Below are 22,661 nucleotides of genomic sequence, written 5' to 3' on the forward strand. Positions count from 1 at the left end.
AGGCATATGAACAACACTTGGCAGCTCTGAAAATATGGACATCAATCATTTTTTGGTGTACATTTCTGTCATGCTGTGAAAATGAGGTTCCCAAAGATGTGGGGGAGAATATGTGTCCATTGCATTCAGCGACCTCAAAAACCAACAACTTAACAGCCTGTGCTCCTTCCTGATCCTGTAATAATCAGTGAAACAGATAAACCTGTAGAGAAAGAAAGGTCATAACCAACTGATGTCCCTACCCTCTTATGTTTTAGATGTCTCCATATCTACTCATCCCTGACACTTCAGGTTTGAATTTTCATGCTGAAGTTTCAGAAGCCCACAAACACTAATAGTCACCTACATCCACCTTTGTCAGAAATCTTTTTAAGATGCAAGAAAGCTACATTTCTAGCTCCTTATGAACTAGGGAGGCCAAAAAGTCAAAGGGCTCACGGTACATGTGTTCTCTCCCTGCTGGAAATTCACGTATGATCTTATTCATGGAAGTAGATATATAGGGAAATAGCTCAGGGGAAATAGAAGTCACTTCGGGTTGCTCCCTGACATTTACCTACATTACATTACACATTACATTTACCCACTTAAATTTCACCCAAAAAAATGTAATAAAGTCCAGTTTCTCCAGTAGACTTCATGCCTTCCTTTTAGTCTGTGTTGATCATTTGTATCGACATTGTCAGAAGTAGTATCAACTACAAAAGAGAAGGGCAGAAAAGCACTTTCATTACCTCTGTTAGGGACCTTCACCAGGGCTATTTGCTCATGAGGTTCCTCCAGTATTTTCCAAGAAATGCCTGTCCATCAGCCATGACAGAATTAATGACTGTGTCAGGAATGACAGAAATATGCCAACTCAAGTATTCCATTCCTATGTAAATATTTCTGTGATGGCTTAACTTTTCTGCAGTGACTTCCACTATTTTTTTTTCCTTCTTTTTTTCAATCCCCACTAGACAAAGAATAAAATTTCGTAAGTATATCAATGATTTCCTTAACTGGAAAATTCTGGTGCAATCTGTAGGTCCTCCTCTCAAGGCTGATCAGACCTCTGGGTGAATCAGGACATCTACACACCCAGCTCTAGCCTCTTCTTCCTGGATTAATCAGTCAGCAAAAGCCACTACGAAGTGTCAGCTACATAGTCCCATCACTCATACAAGGCAAACTCAGCTGTTCAAATCAATATTCGTTAGCAGGCAGAATGCGCTAGTTTTGAGAGTGTTCTAATTAGACAATAGAGATTATTACAAAACACCTGCAATGTTTGTAATCGTTTAAAATAATGAGAATCAATATTAGCTTCCAAAGGCACCATATGGTAAATGCTTATTCCAGGCAGGTGGCCCCTCATAGGCTCTCAGTGTTTCAAAAGTGATCATTAACTTTTTTTTTAATCTGAATGAACTTGTTCTCGGTTAATGCATCAGCTGCTGGTTTGTCCTCTGCACGTTGACCGCACATAAAGCTGGCTTAATTGCAGTGCCTCCTCATCTTGTGCTGCAGGACCTGAGCCAGCTTCTTCAGCAAGTGGCTCCAGCAGACCAAGCCACCCAGAACAACCTTCCTCCTCCCAGTAGCACCTGTGGTCCAGAGGCCTTACGAACGATATTCAGGAAAAAAGTGCTACTCAGTGTTTTCCCAACTTCATGTCACAAATCTACAGCCACACGCGCAGTGTTGTACTTGCACATGATGGCCCGCAGCAGTGGAGCCTCAGGGGGTGGCAGCCAGGGTGTGTGAGCGCAGGGGTGCAGAGATGGGCTGTGAGGTTCCTGCAGTCCCCACAGCAGCAGCTCTGCTTCTGCACAGCACAGGGGGCAGGCCCTCATGAATCCATGCCAGTTTCTTTATAAATGCTAAAAATGAAGTTTTGCACACACACATTCTACTTAATCTCAACAAAACCAAATAAAATATCTTTCCTATATGTCATATCCACAAACTGTCTATATGTCAGTTCAATGCAACACTTCAAGTCACTGATTTTGCTCCCTAATTGCAAGAAAAGCAGATTACACACGTGCAGTGTTGTGGAAATAATAAATAACAAATACAAATATCCCTACAAGGTAGCTATCGTCGTATCTCTTTTACAGAAGGGTACATTCAAATATAGTCTGTCCACGCCAAGATAGAAATTATTTTTTAACAAGTAATAACCCAGAGAAAAATTCTCCTATGCTGGTAAGAAACCAGGCCTCAGTTTCCCCCCGCAGGCACACTTTGTGCAGTGACTCCTGGGACCTGATTATGAAAGAAAAAAGGAAGATAAAGAAGTTACATAGAATCATAGAACCATAGAATCATTTAGGATGGTAAAGGCCTTTGAGATCATCAAGTCCAACCGTTAACCCAGCACTGCCAACCCCACCACCAAACCATGTCCCTACACACCGCATCTACACATTTTTTAAACACCTCCAGGGATGGTGACTCCACCACCCCCCTGGGCAGCCTGTTCCAATGCCTGACCACCCTTTCAGTGAAGAAATTTTTCCTCATAGTAAACCTGCCCTGGTGCAGCTTGAGGACCTCTTGTCCTGTCTTTCGTTACTTGGGAGAAGAGACTGACCCCCACCTCGCTACAGCCCCTGTCAGGCAGCTGTAGGGAGCGACCAGGTCCTTTCTTAGTAGCAATAAACTACTTCCTTAGCTTCTCCCTTTAGACAGCAAGAAAAAGAAAGTGGATTCCAAATAAATGCAAATACATTATTTTACAAATTTAATAATGTATGATTAAGGGTTCTCAGCCACACTCTTTGTAAGTATAACAGCTTAGGATGCCGAAGAGAGAACCAGATTCAGGAAACCCAGGAAACAGGCAGAGACAAACCAATCTTGAGATTATGTAAGTCTAAACTCAGATAAACTTAATAAAGGTTTTGCTACTAAACAATAATTACACAGCACTGTGTTTACCTATCAACTTTTATACCAGGGATCCCCAAGCATCTTATTTACAAACTATTAAATCACTGTTCCCACCACTGACACGCAGCCAATTCTGTTAGGGGATAGAGGCTGCTTAATGCACACTGCAGAATATTTCAGGCAGGTGTGTGGACTAAATTGCAATCAGCTGAAACAGTAGGGAAATGCAGAATGGCAGTTGAATCACCTGAGTTGGAAATTCAGACTCTGTGGTGAAAACTCCAAGACTTCTAGAAAAAAATATCACTGTATTTTTGATGATTATAAGTAAAAAGGGCCTCCTTTGAAATATTTAACTACTAGTTATGGTTCATTTAGCAGCCATTCTTGGCATTAGTTCTGAGTAAACTTATGAAAGGAAAAATTCTAACAAAGGTAAGGCGACCTTTCAAGGTCCCTTCCAACCTGGGCTATTCTATGATTCTATGAAATCACCAGGACAAATTTTTGCATCTGTTTTAGAGCAGATCTTGTCATAAACACAGTGACTTTTCTGGCTTTATTTATTGTTTGAAATTTTGAAAAATGTCAAAAACTTCAGAAAGACGTTATCACTGAAACATATCAGGTGGCTTTGCAGGCAGCTAAAAAAAAAACCCTCAAAATTAAGCACTTAAATAAAATAGAGCTTTTTTCAGGTTCACTCCCCTTACCTTGAGAGAAACTGATTTTTCATTAAAGAAATTTTTCAAAAATATATTTTCAGAGTATTTTGATCATCTCTACTTTAGCCTCACTATGGACATCCTACGACACAAAAGAGCAAAAAGGGGAGTCAGAACGCCCTGCCCAAGCTGTAACAAGCAATACACCAAAGAAGGCACAAATGGAACGAGAGGACATGGCTCTCGGGTTGAACTGCAATAACAGACCAACCAAAGTGAGCAGCTGTGAGCTGACAGATCTGAGTTACACAAGGCAGTCTTGCACCCCGCCTTACCCAAGATGTTCCAAAACCTGGAGGCATGAAGGTGGTGCAAAGCCATCATCACCGTCTTACTTACTGGTTGGTCCCTTCCCTGTTACTCATCCTGAAGAAGCAAGGTAGATTTTGTCAATATTTTGTCACTAAGCCTTTCCCCCAGCTTTTTACCCCTTTGCATTCGTCTTAGCTGGAATTAAACAACCGTATCACAGCACAAAATGGGATAGATAGCACCAGGAAGGTTTGTTTCATGAGACAGCAGAGCCAAAGAACACAATAAGAAAACCTGAAGCAGGATTTATCACAAGGTTTGTCCTTGTCCAGGGTTTTATGCTTCATCTTCCTCATTTCTTTTATTTTAAGTATATATGGATTGTTGCTCTGAGTTGCCTGCTAGAGAAGCTGCCATCACAAACTCTCTGGGCACTGGCATTTGTCACCATGATTGTAATTCACAGCAATACATAAACTTTTTCAAAATGCTGTGAACATAACTTCAGAGGGTTAACAAAGCTGCTTTCCAGCCCTCTACCTCCTTCCATTGATATCTTATTCAAATTGTAATTGCTTGTAATGTGCATCCTCTATCACAATACTACTTCTGCTACATGTACTCCCGCGGACCTTCCGTCACCCCTGCCTATCAGTAAGTCCCTGTTCTTGCCCAATGATGGCACCAGGGTACCCTTAACACACGGGATTTTGTGACAAACCTTCACTGACACCCTCCAACCCCCACTGACTCTACCCTTATGTATCACTTGGAATTCCTCCTATCCTCAAACCCACCTTAGGCCATCACATACAAATCAGGTCTTCAGCAGGCACTTCCAACAAAACTATGTATGTTTCACATGGAAAGCAGCATTGTTGCCACTTTTTTCTCCCCTGGAAAACTCAGAGGCCGAAGTTCCTCCCATTGAAACAGCAGCTCCATCAGCTTTACTCTGTATTTCACAGATGTAAACCATGGCAGGCTGTTTCCCTGGCCTGGGAGTACAAACAGCAACATGCTGTTGAAGGAGGGAGTAGTGTTCTTTCGGATCAGTAGGAAAGAGCACTAAGCAAAACCTACTCCTTTATGGTATTTATAAGATACCTAAAATAGAAAGGATAATATCACAGAAGCAGACTAAGCTGGGTAAGCTTTACTGATCCACACTCCTACACAGCACACTCCAACACTTGTTTGTAGCACATATTTTTTTCTTAATCATTATCATCACATATTTTTATCCTTTAATCATTAATTTTATAGTATCCAAAGTTACAGTAGGTTGGTTCCTGAGAGACATATGACTATGTATTCTGAAGACTTTCCAAAACCATTTCAAATGAGATAGACTACACTAACATTAAGAAGAGGCTGTGTCCCAAGGTAAGGAAAATCCAAGCCTGACTCAGGCACACAGCAGAAGTCTGTGTGCAGTGAAGAAACAGCAAATAAAATAGTGGGCTTTTTTGGACATGGCCTCTTTCAGCTCTCCTTTTGAGTCCCACACTGATCTCTGCAGAGACTCAGTGATCTGACCTGCAGCTTCCAGGCTCAGATGTCACAACGGTATTTTGAAACATCTTCATTGCAACACTTCACCTCCTGAATTTTCTATGCTGGCTCTTCTTTAGGAAAAGGATGACAAGAGATGATAACAAAAACTGTCATTTAAAACACCTTGGTGTCTTGATGTTTTGAAGCACCACCGTGCTTCACCAAGAAAACAATTTACTTTTTTTTTTTTTTTTTTCTGTACAGATCTTCATAGCTGTGCATAGTGGTTTTTTGGAAGCAAATTAATCCTCAAAGCATCCCTGAGTGCATGTATTAATTCAACCTTAAAAGTGATGGATTTGGTACTATGATAACTTTGGAAAGTCCGTATCTAACATCTACAACCAAAAGACATCTTAGCTATCTCTCAAATTGTGTGTGGCCTCACAAGGAACGACAAAGCCACTAGAAACTGAGGATGCATCTACCTGTTCATCAACAGGCAACCATGAGGTGGCTCTGTCCATGCTCTGAGCTGCGTAGATGTGAGCCAGTTCTGGCCAAGAAACAGTTGGTCATCTGAACTCCGGTGTGGTGCTATGCTAAAAAGTCAAATGCAACTCCTGAGCATCAAGTGTCAAATCCTATTTGGTACCATCCTAAAACACTGAAGAAAATCCTCACGTCTGGATGACAGATTAGGAAGTGAGCGGCCCACCAGAACATGCAGTTGCGCCTTAGAAAAACTTAGTCCTGAAACACATTTACCCTCAAAACTCTTTGTCTTCAGTAGATGTTTCTTCAGTGGATCTGAGACACAAACTCATCAAGTGGTTGGGATACATGCTGGGACAGACAAGTTGTACCTCCACCCATTTCTGGATCTTCTAACGACCAGCCTTTCTCCTCTTCCAACCCGTTTGCTCCGTTGCTTTACAGGGTTTAGCGCAAGGATTGTCTCTTACTGAGCAGATGGACAGTACCTAGCTTAATACATAAACACAGCTGAAACATGCATAAACACAATTTCCCTAGCTGAATGTTGTACCACAACATCCCCTCTCCTCCAATGACCTCTCACTGAAGTGGCACAATTGAGTACTATAGTGTTATATTTGTAGTAAGAAATACCATACTGGCTTTTTCCACAGATATTCTCAGTCCTCTGCACATGAACTGAACCAGCAGAGATCCAAGCTGCAAGGAAAATGTGGTGGGTCTCAGCCTAAGCACTGTATTACTTTTAGCTCATGGCTGATTAATTTAATGCATGTGAAAGGAAGAGATAAGCATTTAATTGTTACTAGAAGTGGGGAAGCTGATCAGGGCTGAATTAGTAGAATCTGTGGCCTAATTTCATCGTTGGTTTAATGTTCTGAAAACTCAGGGCTTGTGTTCCTGCCAAGGTGAGGCGGACTGCTCTTCAGGCTGCCTTCTGTGATGGATTTTACCTTCTTCTCCCTCTCAAACTCAACATTATTTACAAATGAAGGTGTCCAGCCCATCAGCTTGTAATTACTTCTGTGCTACTATAAGATAACTCTGCCCCATTCATTCATTCATTCATTTATTTATGTATTTATTTATTTATTTATTTATTTTTATTCAGGCCCTGCTTTTCATGCAAGACCAAATTTCAGGTTCCACATTAATCTGATCCTGACACTGGTATGACTGGTATGACTGACAGCAGCTCCTCCAAGTGCCCCAGAATACGCACAAACACAAAGCACATGCTAGATACTGTACACTATGCATTTATATGTTATCCTACTGATGTACATGTTGTCCTAGGGAAGTCTATATAATAATCAAGTTATAACACCTTGGAACAACCAATACAAGGTGTAGCATGTGACATTCAGGTTCCTATCAGATAGACCTCCACCCCTCAAAAGAGTTTTGGTTCTGAAGTCTGGCTTTAATATTGGGAAACATGCCTAACTTTAGGTTAGAATAAATGTCTTTTTTTCCCCAGAAAACAAAAATATTACCACCCCTTCCCCTTCTTCACTTCATTTTGGAAGATCCTGCTCAGCAAGATACCAAAGAGGAGATTTTCTTCATCTTGCAGGAAAGCTTTTTACAGACAACAAAAAGGGAAAGGAAGTGGACTACGGGGAACAATTCTGTCTTTGTTTCCTTTCCCTACCTCACCTGTCCATAAGAGAAACCCTGTTTGGAAAGCATTTGTTTGCAGGGGTTTCACGGAGCAGAAGACCAAACATCTCAAACTCAAACTCTTTCTGACACCAGTGGAGTCCTGGGTACTTAGCTCCTCTTAGGATGAGGCCCAAGGTATGAAACAGTCTAAGTTATTATCTGGCAAGGAAAACAGTAACTGAAATTAGATCTCTTCCCCTCTTCAACCCCATCACTTAAGACAAATCATTTATCTTCTTAGAGAGCATGAAGTGTACCAATTCCACAGGCTGCTTCTCCAACAGGAGACTTAACATTCCCAAGCAGGACTTCTTCAAAGCAAGATTGCTTCCCCTTTGTGATTAACATTACCAGAGAGTCTGTTATAAACCTGATATTTTATCTCTGACACTGTGAGAAATATCGCTGCCATAAACCCTGCTGCCCTTAGTAAAAGTGGAACTACTTGGCAAAAGCTAATAAAATGAGGAACAATGACAGCAATTGCCAATGAATACTTAAGCACCAAATGAGCCAGCTGTGCACGCATGTGTGCGCGCACACAGACACACACACACACACAAAAGCATTCCTTCTTCACGTGATACCTACACCGCCAGAAAGGGTATTATAAGGACACTACTATTTTTACTTATACCATACAAAGCGGTAGAGCACTGGCAGGGAGATGGATGAGTTGCTTTCACAGATCCTTAACTCCTATGATTCATATTTCTCTTTACAAACTTAGTTTAGTATCTAGCTTATGAAATGGATAAGTATTTCCTGGATTCTTACCAAAGAGAGCAAGAAGACAAGATGGTGTCTAAGATTTTATCAACACAACAAAACCTTCTGTCCTCTCTTTCATACCACCTCTACTTTGAAGAAAAGTTTTGACTAATAACATACAACAGCTAGAGTTAAAGGGTGATGAAAGGAAATAGGAAATTGAAACACCTAAGGCTGCTTCAAGTGCAGGAGCTGGTCAGGGAAATGCCCTTGTGCCAGCAGTTCCAGGACTGGAGGGAGAGAAGGAGAGGAACATCTAACGTACATCAGCAGAGGAAACAGAAAGATATAGGCCTCACTAATTCAGCTGGGACACCATGAACAGTTTGAAAGATGAGAGAAATTTTGAACCTCGGGAATTTACTGCAGTAATAACACTACCTTAAAGGGCTATTATTCAAGGTTCTCTAGAAAAATCACTCGCTCTTCTCTCACGCTGACTTCTGCTGCTAGTCCCCAGTATCAAAATTTTGAGGAATTCTGAAAACAGAGGATGCAATAGTCCATTTTAGAAGTCTGTCAGCTGAAACCACTAGAGCTGCACAAATCTAAAAGCCACCACTGAGATTCAAGGAGAGAACATTTTGTAGGGAGACTGTCCAGGTCCAGTCTTCCATTTCTTGCAGGGTCTGCCTTGCAGTGCTCAAGGGGTACTTTGGGGCACGTAACTGTGTAAAACATCTCTACATTCAAGTTATTTTCCTCGTTGCTGTGCCTGCAACCTTTTGGCAGTAAATGCCATTAGCTGTTAGGAAAGGTGTATAATATTACAACTAGAAATTTGTTCCACTTTTGGAAACTGAAGTAAAGTCAGACAATAAACTCCTATAACTACTTTTATTCTCTTACAACAGTTCTGTTACCTAAAGAGCTGTGTGGCAGCGCTCACACCCATGGAAAGCCTTTTTTCTCCAGAGACCATAACTAGAAAGTCTCTCTTCTCTAGATAGTAACTCGGCAGTACTTTCTCACAGCTCTGAACTCTCCCCCTTTCTCCCTTCTCCCTGCAAAATCCCACTAATGATCAATTTCATTAAGCACGTTACTATGCTAACGCCTCCACTATATTTGGCCTTAACATATTTACATTACTGTAAAGCTTCACGTGACCCAGTTTTGGTCTGCACCTTGAAAGGCATACCAAGGCCTGTGGACATCAACTCTGGGGTTCTGCAGCAACGTCCATCACCATAGTACCTACTTACGTATTTACACAACTCATCTACAGGTGCTCATTCTTATTGGTATGCTTTTGGCTGATCATTTTTGCAGATTTCAGAAAAACAATCGGTGTGGCTTCCTCAGGCTGGAACCTGCCTGTATTTAACAGGCCTACCCTTGCCTTCTCAGAGACCTAATAAAACAAAAGGAAAAATGGCCAGCCATGTAGTGCCTGAGGCTCTCTGAAGTACCGACAGCAAAGGAGGCAAGGCCTTAGAATCATAGAATCATAGCATCATTTAGGTTGGAAAAGACCTTTGAGATCACCAAGTCCCACTTGACTGCCAAGCCCATCATTAAACCATGTCCCTAAGCACCACATCTAGGTGCTTTTTAAACACCTCCAGGGTTGGTGACTCCACCACCTCCCTGGGCAGCCTGAGAGCACCTATCCCTTCCTGTTCACAGCAGGACTAATATCCACTACTTCATTTTGCTCTCAGAAGGAAAGAGTGATCAGTCATTGCCAGCCAAATGGCACTATATTCATAGTGATGGCCTGCATGAGAAAGTGTAAGATCCCATTTTCAATTCCCTGATCTAGCCAGATCCTTCCGTGTAAGTCCGCTGCCGTAAAAGAATCAGACATTATTACAGTGATGAGGATGGTACATGCAAGAATGCTGAGACAGATAATTTCTCTATTGGCTCACAACCACAAACCTAAGCATAAGGTTTGTCAGGACTTGTGGCCTTCCACCTTGTGACCCTCCCCCCCTTCCCTGCACCGCTTGCTCCCGACTCCATTCATCTGTCAAGAAGATTCTTCCTTGGTATTAATTAGCCTTAGTCCCCTGAACTCCAGGAAAGCTGTCTTGATGTACTCCGCCACAGAGTGTGGCCTCTGTGATTACGCAGTGAGGTCCCAGTCGGCTCCTGTCCCAAGGCCTGAGATTTATATGCTGCCCGGTCTCCTTTTGGCTTGGCACTATCTGCTCCGCCACTGGTCTGAGTCATTCCCTTTAAGATGCAATGGCCCCAAGGTGGGACTGACAAGCTGTGATGAAGAGGGGCAGAAGAAGGGGATAGATGCTCCCTTTATTTTGTCATTGCATTTACCCAGGCGGCTGCAAGGGAAATGTTACCAGGAAGCTGTTAAAGGGCAACTTTTTCTGGAGTCACCAATACATCTCTGTGTGACATTTTCTCTGCTAGGAATGATTTATCCCTTCAGAAGGAAAGGCCTGAGTCACAGCCCAGCAATAGCAAGTAAATCACCTTCTGCAAGAAGATAATGGGCCCTGCCCATCATCGGGCTTTTTTAAACCCATCAGAGCAAACTCTACCCCATTCTTGATGAATAGTTAAATCTCCCATTTAGAGTACCTATCGCATTAATGCCCCAAAATAGCCAAGAATAACTGGGTTTTTTTCCCTGATATGCTACTAATTCCCTAAGGGGGAACTGGAAAACAAGACACTAATCCCCTAACCCACACAGTGATTATGGGAACACAAATCAATACTGGCAAAGAGATCTGACTCACAGATGGGTAGTGCCAGTGAGAGAGTAAGGAGTACTGGCCTCTCACTTTTCTACTATTCCAATTCAAACATAACAGAAGGGCCAGGATCAGGAGAAAGGATTCATCTGTATTGAGAAACTACCTAGCAGAAAATTCTTCATAGCACTAAGGAGTCTAACAGAAGAAGAAGAACAACAACAAAAAAACCCCAACAAACAAAAACCAAACCAAAACAAACAAACCACAGAAAAACGACAGAACATAAAAGAAACAGTGTTAATAAATCATATTCATCACTGGAATGCTGTTTAACACCTTTCCCTGTGTCTTATCAGGTTGCAGCAACTTGTGTTCTGCCCCAAACCACCTGCTGTTCACTACAAGATTATTTTCCAGCGATTCCAGTATTCTCATTATTTAGCCTAATCCACTTTGAAGTGATTTGAGCTCCCGTTTCTGCACACATTTAACTTTGATCACTTACAAGTGGAATCCTCCAGACATACACAACATCTATGTAAGTACAACGAAAAGACACAGAAGAAACACAGGGTCACAGTTAAGCATGTACTGGCAAAGCTCTACAACGTGACCTAGACAGAATTACTGGAGCAAAGGAGAGAGAGATTTAGACCTATTTACATTATCCTTGCTTCTAACCAGGAGCAATTTCCCTTTATTCTATAACACTAAAATTTCCTATGAGATTTGCTTAAATAAAAAATGGAAAATGCGCCTTTGGCTGCAGCCACTTCAGCCTAGAAAATGATAACCCAGAGATAACGTCAGGCAGGGTTAAAAGCAGAAGGGAAGTCCAGCAGCTGTACCTCTACAGGGGAGCTCAGGCGACCAGAAAGTCTCTGGGATTATTCAGTGCTGCAAAGAGCAAGAGTCACACAAGACTGGCAGCGCCTGCGGTCAAATAATCTCACCTGCAGGGATGGAGCTCAGGTGATCACATGCTGGCATGCACACACTATACCCGCTCCAAAAGTCTCCTTCAAGTTGTTACGGGATTCTGATGTAATCAGAGCTTAACAGTAGATCAGCCAAGGCTTGTGCATGCGGTAAGCAGGACCACAAGTGCTTTATACTCAGAACTAAATCAATTATATTTTTAAGTTGGAGAAAATTAGAAGCAAGGACATAGGGCAGACTACAAAAAAGAGGTTTAAAATTACCTGCCTTGCCTTTGCTGGGGGCCTTTTCTTCCCCATGCCCCACACTTTCAACATGCAGTTTTGTAATCTTGTGGGCTGCACAATCCTAACAGGGTCCCTGGGAAAATGTCTATCCTTCCACTGCCTCTACAATCTGGCTCCTTGCTTACCCCTGCCAGTATTCTCCCACTGCCATGTGGTGCTGCAAAACCCCTGCCTACTAAAGTAATCTTCTTCTGCTAGCCCCACTGCACACTCCAGGAGGTCCTCTCCCTCTGCCGCATGATCCAGGCCCCCCAGTGAAACACATTTTCCCTTATTCTGAAAGGTGCCGTCTGAGCTTATCCCTTGAAGGAGAGAATGATGTGGCATAGTAAGCAGTAAGAAAAATCCCATCTGCCACACAATCATTGCAAGTTCTGCTAAAGGAAGAGCTACTCGATTTGACTGTGGATTGCATGTCAGTACGGACACTACTCTTTTCCAGTAAGAGCTGCAGACTAACTGCGCTGGCTTGTGAAAAGCCTTTCTTTCTCAAAGTGGCCTAAGGACTGCTAAAAGGTCAAGAATTAGATGAATGAACACCTTCTTACACGCAACCAAACTGCATATTCTGCAGCCAGTCAGCCCAAGCGTTCCTTGCCTACTCTTGTGAGATCAGTCGATCTGCAAAAAAGACTTTATACTACAGTGGAGCGGTGCCTTGAGAAAGACAAAAAAGAACTGATAAAAGAAAGCCATTTTTCTCAGCAAATGATACCACACTGTCGCCCTCTGTAAAAGCATAAATAGATCACTTCGTTGACATGAAACTTGCATTTGGTAAGAAAGAAAAGGAAAAATGGGAAGCATAACAAAATCCAAAAGAAGACAGAAAAGAATATGCAAAATGGACCATTTGCTTATCTGCAAGTGGAGCCATCATGTCCCCCTGCTTGGTACTTGCTTTGGTACATAACTGTGAACCTTTTATGGTCTTTGGGAGACAAGAAGAAAAGTTAAGGGACTTTAGATCAACAGAGAATAATTGCTTTATATTACAGTTCCTCAGTGCTGAAACACTCATTCCCCCTTTTAAGAGTTAAAATCACCCCATATTTCTTCTGGGACATGCCTCTAGTTATTTTGATAGGGACAATTCAGCTCCTTGAAGGACAATACATGAAGTCCTTGCTCTTTCCTGATGAATATTTGTTCGAGCATCACTAAATGGTTCAGAAGGCACACAAAGGCAACCATGACCAGTATCTCTGCAGCAGAAATATGCATTCCCATTACTAATGTTGGATGACATGAGCCACAAAGTTTATTTTTATATATGATTTCACTCAGTCAATGAGGTGGTATTCAGATTTTCATTCTTTTTTAACCTGGAAGGCTATAGGTATTTTGCGATACAGACTCTACCACTACTACAGAATTGTTTGGGAAGCTGTTCTGTGATATTTGCAACCTGAGCAGATGCTGGCATTATTGGAGATCTCAGAACAAGCCCACTTATAGTGCTCTTTTTCCATCATTGTTCCTGTGAACATTTGAGGGCTTCTCTGCACTGATCCACCAAACTTTTCTGTTTTCTTCTGTCCCAAGCCCTTGGATGCTCCACAAATCCAATGTCCAGACTGTTTGCTCCATTGCACAGAAATGCCATCACGCTGAGAGTCGTTTGGCAACACCTGCCAGTGATGACTGTGTTTTATAACAGCCCATTAGCGTAAGGTTCTTAATGAAAATGAAAACTGGTAATGAAGCCAAAAGACAGCAGCAGCCTCTAGTCTGGGGAGGGTAATTAAGCTAGAAGAGATGGGGAGAGTGAAGAACAAAATTAACACACGGATAAAGAAAAAAGAGACCTGGTAGTGCATTAGCACTAATGTTGTTAGGCCAAACCATCCAGTTCCTTTTATGAAAACATTTTGTTTGCATTTGGTGGGCTATTTTTATATTTCTAGCTGATACAAGAGATTACTCCTCCCCCAGAGATACAGACATCAGCTAGAACAACACACACAGGATTTCAACATGGAGCAGACAAAGGTCCTCTGGAAAGTGAAGGATATCTATATATCTATGTTACAGTACATTCGAGCTTTGAAGAAGGGAAAAGACTCCTCCTTTAAGTCACCATCTCATGTCTACTAGGTGTGAAAGAGAAAGACTGGCTCCCAAGAACAGGAACTTCATTTGGCTGATTTTCAGTACAATTGTCAAAACTCAGTGGCTCCCATCTTTTCACTTGGTAAAGTACTGTATAAGCTAACGCTGTAGTTCTTATTGTTAAGATGTTCCCTTTTGATACTGCACCTCTGTGCGATTGAGTGTCACCTGTTCCAGGTAATTCCTCTGAGACAACACCACGATAATTCTTTATTCTTCCATACGTTTATGCTCTGTATGTTCTTGGAGATGGCTGCCATTTCACATCTTGCCATTTTCTCATCATGAAGTTCAGCTATACATAATAGGTCTTTCACCATTCCCTCATAATCAAGCCATACATGATCACAGAATCATAGAATGGTTTCAGTTGGAAGGGACCTTAAAGATCATCTGCCATGGGCAGGGGCACCTTCTATTAGACCAGGTTGCTCAAAGCCACATCCAGCCTGGCCTTGAACAGTTCCAGGGATGGGGCATCCACAGCTTCTCTGGGCAATGTCTTCCAGTGCCTCACCGCTCTCATAGTGAAGAATTTCTTGCTAATATCTAATCTAAATCCCCTTGCAGCTTACCCCTCGTCATTCCACTACAGGCCCTTGTAAAAAGTCCCTTTCCATCTTTCTTGTAGGTCCCCTTTAGATACTGGAAGGCTGCTGTAAGGTTTCCTTGGAGCCTTCTCCTCTCCTCTCCTCTCCAGGCTGAACAACCCCAGCTCTCTCAGCCTGTCTGCATAGGAGAGATGCTCCAGCCCTCTGATCACCTTCACGGCCCTCCTCTGGACTCACTTAATCATCAAGCCCTTTCAAAATTCTTACAAATTGTTTGACATATCTCTACCTTATAGTATTTAAGGCCCTTAACACTTTAGTCTAGGTGCAGTTTATCAGATCTCTTTACAGATGAATTATCCACCTACTGCTTTATGAAGGATGTCACAGCACTTACGCGACATTTATGCTGTTTTCTATCCACACTGATGATTGCAATTCTTCCCATTCTAGTCAAATCTACACATTTCATTAATATGTCATTTCTTCCCCTCTTTGTGATCACTGAGAAAAGTGCTAGACAGAAATGACTAGCTTCCAATTTGTCTAGCCTTCCCAGTTCATGAAAACACTGTTGCATTTTCTATTGCTGATTTATTATAGGAAACTCTTCATGTTGAAGCCAAATTTTAATTGTTTTTTTTTCTAGTAAGATTATATAGGGCTTTTTGTCAAATAATACATTGAAGTCTAGATATATCAACTACTGTCTTCCTTTCATCCATTAATTTTGTAACTCAGTCCAAAAGTAATCAAATGTCTTATAGGAGTTTTGTTTATTAAATGCTGATGATGATTGCTCATGGTTCTGTTATTCTGTATAGTTACAGATTCATTATTCTTAATATTGCTTCCATTATTTTGTTAGAGGCTGATAAAGCTTTTAACAGCTTGATAGTTAATTCATAGAAGTGTTTGGGGAAGGACTAGAATTTAGCTATACACAGAATCTAACTGTTGAAACGCTGCCATATTTTTTTGTTCTCCAAAGCATAATGTACAGGACCAGAAGAAACAAGAGCAGACAAGGACTAGAGGTTGTGTTATGATGGTTATATTATTGATAATATTAGTTGAGACATACAAACAATGCAGCACAACTATTAAACAAAACCAGAAAGGTTTGACAGCCTCAGAGAACAAAAAGACTGATGATCCCACTGCCTGTGGGTTTGATTCCTTTTTATGTATTTCATTATCATCCTATACAGCACAAAGATATCTTGTGGACTTCAGGGTTTCACACACTTGAAATTATAATAGGAAAGGTGTACTTAAAGCTCTTTCTTTGAAGTAATGCCTGCACAGTGGGGGGAAAGGGTTAGAAAAGGGTGCATATGAACCCCTGGAGCCTTGCGATAGAACAAGAGGAACTGGCACTTTCCCTCCCTGAGCAGCCCACCATGCCAACACTTGACAACAAGGGGTTCCATGAATGGATAGAAAAGGAGACTGACTCTCCCTGCCCCGTCCCCACTGTGCCAACTGCCTCCAGACCCTTTTGGTTTACCCCCGTTGAAAATACGTATTACATTTTCTCAACATTTCCAGCAGTGGCAGCAGTAATAACACCAGCAGAGAGCTCTGTTGGCTGGCAGGACAGCTTGCTGCCTGCTTTGGCTCAGACATTGTGCCCTGGGAAGACTGGAGACCTACATACAATCAGACCTCTCGATGAGTGGATTGAATAACTGGCTCCATTTACAGCTGTTTATGTGGTATCCCAGAAGCCATCAGGTAAACACCTGAACCTGGGCAATCAACTGGCCTGTAACTAGAGCCTTGCCATGTAATAAATACGCAGCTCAGTAAAAAGATAGATAATCTTGTAATAAGAAACTCTTGAATCAGTCTTGTTCTCCCAGTGTTTCCCCCCTTTCTCTAAAGCACTCTGTTAACAAAGTGAAATCTCTATGTACAATGAAAGTTAATCTCCCTATTTCTCAGCAAGCCAGTGTCTCAAATGCAGTAGGGACTTCTTAATTGATATTATTTGCCTGTGAATGACTAAGAAAATGCAACAGAAGAGAATTCTACATTGTCTAAGAATAATATAATTGCTTAGGCCCATTTCTAAATACGGCTTTGATGTAGTGTGCTGTACCTAGCATGTTCAGTTGGAAGTGCACTCAGCTCAGTAGCTCTGGGCCAACAGGAATCTGAGCCCCTGGGCTCTGTTCCCAGCACTAGTAGACCACCCTGTCTCTGTGGAAAATCAGGTAATCTCTGTCCTTCACTGCCTCTGCTAAGTGGGAAATACTTAGTGCTCTGAGCAACAGCACAGTACCTCCTGCTCGCAGATCATTGTACCAATATGTCTTCTTTCTAGCTCTGCTGTCCCACCACACTCTATTTGCTGAAGGTGCAGAGGGATGTGCATTAACCCAACCCTGAATCCCAGCAATGGGATGGCATCAATGCCAGGGGGTGCCAGAGGGACCCAGCACTGCATCATTGGCCATGGCAAGTCAGAGCAAGTCAAAATCAAAATCAAGGTCTGTGTGGTGGAGATGTGGGGCAAGACAAAATAGCTGTACTACAGCTCCAAATCTAGTCACTCGGGAGGGTAACACAAGGAGACATTTAAAAATGTGTTTGGCATAGCTATTTGAGATGGAAAGATACTCAGGGTTATTCTGATAAAAATATATTTGGAACAAAATAGATTTTTGAATCACAGCTATCCATCAATATAAACAAGGTAAAACAAACTGACATACAAGGAAGAAAATCAGAATAAAAAATACAACAGAAATAGTGATCACCAGATGGAAAGAGAATAGAGGCTTAGGCAATCATTACGGAACAGTAATATCATGGTATTTGAATCCTCATGGAAAACCTGTTATTTATAACTTCTGCAAGTTCATATTCTACAAGGCCAAAGCTCTGGGAACTCTCTGCTCCTGTCCCCAAGGTGCCCCATCAGCCAAACACACTTCCAATCAAAGCCAACAAAGTTGTATTGTAAGAGGAAAAGTTTACCATTAACTGAATTATGTGAAGGGGTAAGGAGCAAATATGAGAGCCTGGATAAGCATGCAGGAATGCCCATGCAGTAACTGCATCCAAACTCTCTGTGCGGACTCAGCAGGGCACAATGTCCTCATTTCCACTTACACCTCATCTTACTGATGCCTGGGTCTTAACTGATGGTGGGAAAAATACTCCAGCTTAGAACCAGAGTAAAATGTGTAAAGTCAGGATGTGCCTGATACTTATCACAAAAAGCAATGACAACGAGCATTAACTGGTCCTTTCTTGGTACATGTAACGTAGAGGGTAAGGACCATACAGCCTTAGTCATTGTTGTGTTCGTCCTCCCTTAAGGACAGGGCTGGAAGGCTTGAGTGAGTGGGGACAGCACGTAACAGTGAGAAAACACAAAGTGAGAGCAGTAGCAAGGGCAGGAAAAGAAAAAGTTTCTGCCCTGGTCACTTTTCTGAGGAGCATGTCATACCAAAACAAAATAGGTTAGGTGCCTGTCAGTCACTGCTGCCACAGCTGCCACCTGGGGCGCAGTTAGCAGTGACTCCCAGAAGCTGGAAGCTGTGCAGTGGAGAGCAGGCAGCGGGTTCAGACGAGACACAGCCTTAAAGTGGGAAACCAGCACCCCGAAAGACAACTTGCCTGTCTCTGGCTTCAGCTACCCTGTGTGGGAATAAAGAACATTCTTACAGTCTGTTCCTTTAACTAGTATGAACGACAACTAATTAGTCTTAGGAACAGATATTTTAGTAGGCCCTGTAGTAACAGGACAGGATTAATGGCTTTAAACTAAAGAGGGTACATTTAGGCTATGTATAAGAAAGACAATGAGGGTGGTGGAACGCTGGCACAGGTTACCCATAGAGGTGGCAGATGCCCCATCCCTGGCCACATTCAGCATCAGGCTGGACAGGGCTCTGAGCAACCTGTCTTTTTGAAGATGTCCCTGTTCATGACAAGTGGGCTGGACTAGCTGACCTTTAAAGGCCCCTTCCAACCCAAAATATTCTACAATTCTATGAAAAATAAGGTGCCCTCAGGGTAAAAGCTCAATTTCACTTGAAAGGAGGGCTGCTGTATCTCACAAAGAAGCACCTAAGCCTCTCTAGCAATATTAAGGGTAGGATGGACCCTGCATGCCAGTGTTCCCATCACACGCACACCCAGTAGGCCACCTGATGGAGCTTTTACTCCATTTCTATCACCCCATTCCTATTTCCCAGCACTGTTTCCTTTCTTGGCACCGAAGCACAACTTCTCTCAACACCTTCAGGCAGTGCTGCACTCCAAACACAAGTGGTGCCAGAGTCAGGAGAGGTGAAGAACAGGGCTAAAGGTGAACTCAACTCTTTGCCCTGTCAGCAGTGACATCTGCCAGGCCCTGTATGAGCACAAACCAGTCTCCAGACCAGTTTGCAGATAAAGGTGCGGCACGGCCCAGCCTACAAGCTGTGTTGCCCCTCCGGAGTCTGGGATACATGGCCTGGCAGTCCCATGGGACAGTTCCTCTTCTCATTCCAAAAGGGGGCCAAGCCCCCTCTTTCTACCAGCATTGTGTCTGGCCCAGTCATTACACAGAGGAGAGGTAACAGAGGGGCAGAAATAACCCACCACTCACCATCTCTGTCATCACGTGGTTGGATGTGTGATGACAGCATGGGGCATGAGAAGAACACTCTATCCTCTTGTTTGGTACTTCCTACCCAAAAACCTAGCACACTTACAGAGTAATTAATTTAGTTTCATGCAACATAAGACAGGAAAGTTATCATTGCTTCCATTTCACACATGAACAAGCTGAAGTTCACTGTGGGCAATCAGAGCAGCCTGAAGCAAAATCAGAGCAACCAAGAACTGAACTGAGGTTTCTAAATCTGTGCCTTAACATTACCTTTCCTTTCTCAGCATGACCTCCTCCCAGGCTGAGATGCTACTGTTCCATATTCAAGGGTATTACTTTCCTCCCTAGAGAGACCTGAAGGCTGAGCTGCCTTCTCTCTTCTTTCTCTTGGCTTAAAGAAAAAAAAACAACCCACATCCACGAACACACTCCAAAGGCAGTCTTATTTAATCCCAGTGTAATTCTCACTGCTCTTTCTTAATCCTTTCACCTGTGAGATAATTGCCAGTATTCTGGGAAGAACTCAATACTAATCATAGTCCTGCATAAAAAGAGACAAAGAACCAGATAAAACAGACTAAAGTAAATAACAAGACCTGAATTAACCATGCACATACAGGTCCATTCCAGGCACCCTGTTGAACCAGTCTCTTTCACAACAGATAAAAGGTGCTCTAATGGGCCTGGAGGAGAAAGGCGGCCATAAAAAGCCTTGTCAGTAAATGAAGGCTTTGGTCTTCTCCTGTGTGCAGTGTGGAATGAGATGCTACAAAAATCAATGAATGAAAATAAGCTACCAATAGTAATACCTAGCTGTCTAATACTCAGCAAAAACTAATGCGTAGGGATATCCTCCCACCTCAGCCTGCCCAGAAGACCAGTATTCATGCTAGATTCCTCTCCCACCACCTCATCTGGGACAGTCCTCCCAGATAAGGTTATGTATGTTTCTACCACCCTTCCCCTCTGCGTCCCTTCCCAGTCATTCCATTTGCCCTGACTTCCCAGTGCTGATGCTGTACATCCATTTCTTCTTTTTCTGCCTAACTGAAAAAAAAAAAAACCCAAACACAAAACATTTCTGCTCCTTGACTACTTAAGTACCCTCTTTCTTTTCCACTTGGCTTTAAAATTCATACTTTTGAAGAGATACCCACATTGTCTCTGTGCACTCGTATGTACTTCCCCAGCAAATACCTAACACAGTAAACTTACGGCACCTCTGCATTGAGTCTTTTCATTCTGTAGATTTTTGTCACAGAGAATATGTGTCGTTCCCTTTGTAAAATACGATTGCTATTTCTATGGTCATGTACATGTTTATCAATAGCTAAATACAGTTTTAACCTTCTTAGAGAATTGCTTTAGCAAGTGGTATCTAATTGGGAGAGTCCTTGGTAGAACAAACAAATTATTTTGTGGTTTATAAGGTAAGATAGATTGCACTGGTGCTTATAGAAACAGGAATGGACAAGAGAACTCTGGCATTTATTGCCTGTTCTCCTCCAGCTCTCTCCATCTCCCTGGGCTTCTGCTTATTCAACTGTAAAACAAGGAAAATAAATAATTAACCTTCTTACTGGACAGAAGCGAAGCTGATGATACTGCTTTGTACTCACTGCATATTGTTTTCAGGACACTCTGCAAGCACCAGTGCAGCAGCCTCCTTGTGCACTGGTGATGGGCTTTTGCCCCCACGCCACCACCACAGGGGCACAAAGGCTCTGACAATTCACAGTCAAAGCCAGCCAGGGAGCGAAGAACACACCTCTTGCTTCTCAGGCCTCTCTATTAAGCAAGACGCTATTTAAGAATGTACTCCAAACATTTATAAGACACTTATCAGGACAGGAGGCTGGTGGGATGTCAACATGCTATATGCGTGCTGCTGATGACAAACAATAGGCACACAAAAAAGTATTTTTCAGGAGAACTGCAGACAGATAGGGCTGGAAATAGCACAGGAGAGAAAAGCAACCACTCATAATAGCGGAGGTCATAATTCAGCATCTCTTAAAACAAACTGCTAAGAAATAGCCAACTGGAAATCCCAGCAAATAGAGCTGTAACAAGCTCAAGGCTGGAAAGAAGGGAATCCGTGTCTATCCACTGAGCACATCAATAGGAAAACTTGTAAAGAGCTTTCAAGCTCCCAAATCAGTCAGATGGGAGAGGAGTCAGAGAGAAAGTGATTCCTGAAATAAATTTCTTTTTGGTTATTTTTGGAAAAGGAGACAAAAAGGAGGAAGGCTGGTACATTGGAAAGCCGACAAAAATCATTATTCTCTATAAATTGCTTTGACATTGTATAGGCAGTGACCTTCACAGCACTACCAGTTTAATGGCATTTACTTCAGCAGTAGCTGATTTCACTATTAAACAGGGATGCATAGCACAAGATTACACAACTAAATCACTCTTGTAAATATTTAATATCATTGCCTTTCTTTTTTTCCCTTTTAACAAATCACTATCAAAGGCAGAGCACACAGTAGAAAACACATTTATTTATTCTATCCTGGAAAAAGCTTAGTGCTCATGCATTTTATCTATCTAGTTCTCCAAATGACTTTGACACTTGAAAGCCCTTGTGATCAAAACAGTCTGAAGGAAGGCAATTTTGCAACCATTTAAGAACTGATTTCATGCACTGATCAACATTTACCAAACTCGCCTGATGGAACAGCACAAAGTTTAACCCAGCAGATTGATAGCAAACATCTGAAGGAGAAAAGCAGGAAGAAAACTACACTGGTTTAAATAGAAGTACCCTAGGAGACAAAAAGCAAGAAAATCAGAGATTATCCCTCCACTCTTCTCTCCCCCTCCAACCAAAGAAAAAAAAATATATCAGTATTTGGGAAGTCAAAGGGAACTGGCACTAACAGAAAAAAGTCCTACCTGACAATACAATAAGCGCATCCACCACACAATACGTTCATTCCATTATGGACGCACAGTGCAGCATGGCAGGATATGAAGTGTCCACAGATTTCTCTTAAAATACATAAGTTTTAAAGATGGAGTCAATAGATAGAGCAAATAAAGTACAAGAATGTAGCAAAGAAAAATTACTAATGACGTCTCCAGTATCATATCTAGCAATATAAAATTGACTGAGAAATTGAAATGCTAAGCCTGAAATTGAGTACATTAAGTACAGCAAGTCATTTTTAAAGAGAGTCTTACAACCTGTACATGCTGATTTTTCC

General features: G+C 42.1%; 1 protein-coding gene across 21 annotated transcripts in view; it reads right to left on the reverse strand.

Moving 5' to 3' along the window:
* Window positions 1-22,661, reverse strand: part of NRXN3 (neurexin 3) — a 1,022,200-nt gene that overhangs the window by 891,082 nt on the left and 108,457 nt on the right. The window lies entirely within an intron of this gene.

This window comes from Falco biarmicus, chromosome 7, assembly GCF_023638135.1.
Source record: "Falco biarmicus isolate bFalBia1 chromosome 7, bFalBia1.pri, whole genome shotgun sequence".
Classification (NCBI taxonomy): Eukaryota; Metazoa; Chordata; class Aves; order Falconiformes; family Falconidae; genus Falco; species Falco biarmicus.